Source organism: Elephantulus edwardii, unplaced genomic scaffold (genome assembly GCF_000299155.1).
Source record: "Elephantulus edwardii isolate Elephantulus edwardi_28Jun2011 unplaced genomic scaffold, EleEdw1.0 scaffold00090, whole genome shotgun sequence".
Taxonomy (NCBI): Eukaryota; Metazoa; Chordata; class Mammalia; order Macroscelidea; family Macroscelididae; genus Elephantulus; species Elephantulus edwardii.
The window spans coordinates 6,897,323-6,902,347 of NW_006399840.1; the positions used below are offsets into that span (position 1 = coordinate 6,897,323).

At 34.3% G+C, this 5,025-nt stretch overlaps 1 protein-coding gene across 1 annotated transcript in view; it reads right to left on the reverse strand.

Annotated features, from left to right (window-relative positions):
- The window catches only part of USH2A (Usher syndrome 2A (autosomal recessive, mild)), a 1,454,174-nt gene that overhangs the window by 258,313 nt on the left and 1,190,836 nt on the right, over positions 1-5,025 (reverse strand). The gene's annotated exons all lie outside the window — the stretch shown is intronic.

A 5,025-nucleotide genomic window follows, 5' to 3' on the forward strand; every position in this document is an offset into this window, starting at 1 on the left:
TATTGTTCTTAAGTCCTGGAGCAAATTCCATCTACCACTGGGTTATTTTACAACTCAGAAGTCCACATGCAAGGCAGAGGAGAAGTAAGAAACTTCCCACATCAGGTCCTCTTGGCTGACAGGACTGACAGGCCCCAGCTCCCAGCTGGAAACAAAGGAGGATGTTTCAATGATTTAGATCCTTCCAGAAGAGCTATAGGTGAGCATTAACATTACTGGTAAGTATATTCATTTTCTCCTGGACACAAGAGCCTACTATTGGGCCCTAAAAGCCTTCTGAGGTCCCAACTCTTCTCACTATTTCTTAGTTGTTGGAATTGACGGATAATGACTTTTTTAAAGACAATGATATTTTTTAAACTACCAGACAAAAAAAGGAAAATAGTAAAACACTTAAATATTTAAAAAGAAATGCACAGTACTAAGGTGTAATAGAGGCACTTAACAATAGTTAACTATGCATAAACTCGTCGAACTATGTATAAATAAAGCTCCATTATCTTTACTTTCTACATCATAAAAAAGTTAAGTGTTTATTAGATGCACAGATTAGGAATTTCATACCATAGGACTCACATTTTCTGAAATACACACACACACAAACACACACACACACACACACACACACACACACATATATATCCATTAAAATAGAATAAAAAAATAAAGCACCAGATTCATACATTATTCTTATGTAGTGTTGAGTTCACTATAACACATAGCAACCTTGTGAACAGCTGGCCTGAAGCCTGCCCTAGCCTGTGCCTCATCCTCATTCTCTCTGACACCCTCGAGCCCTTTGTCACAGTCACTGTATCAATCAATCAATCCATCTTGTTGATTACCTCCCTCTTTTTTACTGAACCTCCATCTTTCCAAGCATGATGTTGTTTTCTACAAATTGGCCCCTTTTACAACATGTCCAAAGTGAGTGAGGTGAAGCCTACTATCCTGCCTTCATGGAGCACTCTGGCTGTACTATCTCCAAAACATTTGTTACTTCTTTTGGAAATCCTTGGGTATTCCGTGCTCTCCTCCAACACCACTACTCAAAGACATTAGTTCTTCTTTGGCCCAATTTTCAGAAGCTTGTATCAGGCACAGTTTAGTGATCTGCCACATGATGCTTGAGAAGATCACCAGTGGCTTCCCAGATCTTACTTTATTCCTGTACGGAGACCTCCTTCTGAGAGACTACTGTGAGGGCAAGGATTGAACATTGTCAAATTAATGTAAGAGGAGCCTAGCAGACCCAAAAAAGAAGCAGGAAACTGAAAGCAAGGGAGTAATAAAGCTGGTGGAACTATATGCAACCGCCTGAAATCATTGAAAAAGAAATTCTTTTTGGTATTATAACTTTGCCGCTATTACTTACTTTTTATTTTGACATTTCCTGTATCAAACAATTTTTTCTCCATAGAATTTTTCACTTTAAATACTCAAAACTTAAATTTTATACTTTTGTTATTCCATTTGGAGAAATATCTAGCATCTTCTTCTCTTTTGGCCTTTACTATTATTTATTTTTTTTAAATAAATCTCTAACTTCTAAGATCACTCTTTAAGCCTTTTTTGTTCAGCTCTTTTGCTTAATTTCTTCCCTTTCATTTTTCTACATTCTACACCAAGTTTCAGAATCTGTTCTGACATCCATCATCTTTTCTTTCCTTTCTGTCTTTTTAATCTTTTATTTTCAACTCCCTCCCCCACATGTCCTTGTTGCCTTTCTACAACTTGTCTGATTTGTGATCCTTAGTGCTCAGTGCATTAAATCTGTTCTTTAGATGGTCTCTAAATTTAGATGGATATAATCAAGGTCATATTTTTCCTCTCATGGACTTCTTTTTATTTTTTAAAAACTTTTTTATTTTATGCTGATTTGCTTTCTTTTTTTTTTTTTTGCTTTCATAGTTTATATACTTGTGTTTCACACTATTCTTCATCCACAATGGATTTTATACAATAATTCCTATGCTTTATGTTTTACAAAATTAATCATCATTGGACTATGCCCATTATTACGCTGTCTTTTTAGGGTCCCGGCCAGAACGTTCCCATTTCCTTTATGCCCTCCATCCACCCACCAAATTGTGCAACCCTATGATTTCAACCCTACCGATCCTCACTTCTCTACTCCCACTCCTTCCCTCCTTGGGTCCTCATACCTGTATACTAGTTATCTTTCTATTTTTACAATAATGGTCTTAGGGAATGTAACTTTTTCCAATAGGGTAAAAATAAAATCTACCAACTGGAGGAAAAAATTTGCCAATATCATCTCAGACAAGGGTCTCATAACAAAAGTTTAAAGAATATTCCTGGGCCTCTAGAAGAAAAAGACAGGTAACCCAATTACAAAATGGGCAAAAGACATGTTTTCATTTTCTGAAGCTTTAACTTGAACTTCCATCTGAATACTTGATAAGTCTACAGTTCCTGTTCTGACAAATGATAATGAACTCTATTGTTTATTTTCATACATGTAATTTTGTATATTCCATTTAGAAAGGATTACATGCATAGTTACTGTTTACTTTTTAAAAAGTGTTTGAAATGAAATGTCATTGGTTGCACAGAATTCTATCACATGATCTTTCAGAAGCATTTCTGTCACCAAAGTAATAATTTCCAAATACTGATTCTTAAAGTCTTTTCTAATCTCTGAGCTAGATTTCTGTGAAATACATATTTTTTTTCAATCATACATGCATTTAATTATATACATGTTAGGGAGATCTAGTGGTTTATTGGTAAGGAGTTGTGCTGTCAATTTAAAGGTACCTGATTTGAATCTACCAGCTGTTCCACAGGAGAAAGGTGGGCAATCTTCTCCCCCAGAGGCCATTTATTGTCTCTGAAAACCCACTGGAGGGTCAGCTATGAGACAATTCCAACTCAAGGGTACATAACCACTATATCCTTATATTGGGCATATTATAGCACAATTATGTATTGACTTTCTTATTTCCTCTCATAAGCTTCAATTTTTTTATAAAAGAACTATTTATTATTTTTTTAAAATACAGATACTAGTATATTGATTAACTATGTGTAAGTAGTTAATAAGTATTTTTTGATAAATGAATGAGAACTATTAAATGAATGTTAGTTTCCAATTTTGAGTTTTTAAAAATGATTGCATTTTCAGCTCAAATTTGTTTTGATAAAATTTGTTTTAGTGCTACTTGAATACATACTTTTTTCTTTAAAAGAAAAAGTAATTCTTTTTCCTATTCAATTTATAGCATATTCTAATAGAGAAAAAAAGCTAAAATATGGATTTAGAAAAGCACTCAATGCTGTATCAGTAGGTAGAAAAATCCACTTACTTCTGGAGAGAACTATCGCAAAAGCAAGTATATCATAAAAGTTCTTCAAAATATTTATAAGGAGACAGATAAAAGTAGTGCAGTCCTTTAGATAAAATGTAATGACCTTAAAATATGAGTCTGTAACTTAAATCTATATCAGGGACAGGAAGAGTTTGAAGGGTTGGGTAAACTGTCTTTTACTCTAAGGCCTTGACTCATTATCCTCATTCTAATAAATGATCTCTGGCCTAGTGGTAAGGAGTTGCACTGCCAAACAAGGGCATGTGGTTTGAATCCACCAGTTGTTCCACAGTAGAAAAATTACCAGTCTCCTCACTTGCGATTTCATGACTCTGAAAAGAAACTGGAAGGTCAGCTACGAGTTGGTTCTGATAATGGTGTACAACAACAATAAGTGTTATTTTTATTATTTTCAATGTCCTAAACACAAATAATAGTAATGTAGCTTTAAGCAAGAATGTAATGTTTCAGTCCTCAGGATGTTTCTATCAAGGATGAGAGAAGGGAAAAGATGTCCTAATGCATGTGGTATATGGTAGAAGTGGTGAATGTTGTAAACACTATTCCATAGAAGCACAGAGAACAGAGGCAAAGGCCATAGGGAAGCCTACACTAAGGACATGAAAATTGATCTAGTATATGAAAATGATGATGGAAAAAGGTATTTCTGGTCAAGGGGCAGTCTGTGGGTGTTTAAAAGCTCCCTGAAAGGAACTCCTATACTACAAGGAAATTTCTTTATCTGCACCTCTGGAAGACAGAAAAATAGTATGATTGGAGTCTACTCTTTTTAGCATAAGTGTTTTTACAGTTCTGAGCCAAAGTTTTCTCATCTATTAAATGATCATAGGTATATGATAAATTTGAGGGTAAATTCACATAAGGATTTAAATAACAGCACTTAGTATAAATGATGTTCAAGAAATCATGTCTCCTTTACCTTCTTTTCCTTTATAAAGTTTCTGCTTTCAGCTCAGTTCCATAGTCTTTTGCATTCTTAAGGTCTGCCTTATTATACAGTTTTGGTAGAGTAAGAGAGAACTATGGCTTGTAGTAAAACAGTATATTTTTGTTTATTCAACCTTGACTTAAATTGCATACATGAATTATATTTATTTGGAAGATGGCATGCGTGTATACCTTTATATGTGGTATTTTTCAAAAATATAAAAACAAATTTTGTAGGGTTTAAAGAAAGTGTATATGACAGAACTGCCATATTTTGTATTCAATCTTCAATTTTACTATATTTCTAAGACGTGACTTAGCCAGGGCTATGGATCACTAATTTAGACTAATTCAATAGGGTTTGAGATAGTGTTCACAAATTAGTATTTTTAGTAATTGCAAATATTATTTCTACAGTGGTCACAGTCTTGGAGAAACACTACTTTTGGATTTTTCTTCTTCTCAGAATAATGCTGCTTGCTTTTAACAGAAACAAGACAAGTTCTATCCTCCTTTCAGTTTGCAAGTATAGCAACATTAATTAATTACTTGCATTTATTGCAAGCCTACTTTGAAGAAATCCTGCTTTGTAGAATGAAAAATTGGCTCATTCTAAATTAAGTGTATATACCAGAAAAGGGTGGTTGTTGATGTTGTTATGTGCCTTCGAGTTGTTTTCGATTCATAGCGACACTATGCACAACAGCCCTAAACCCTGCTCTATCCTGCGCCAACCGCACTGCCT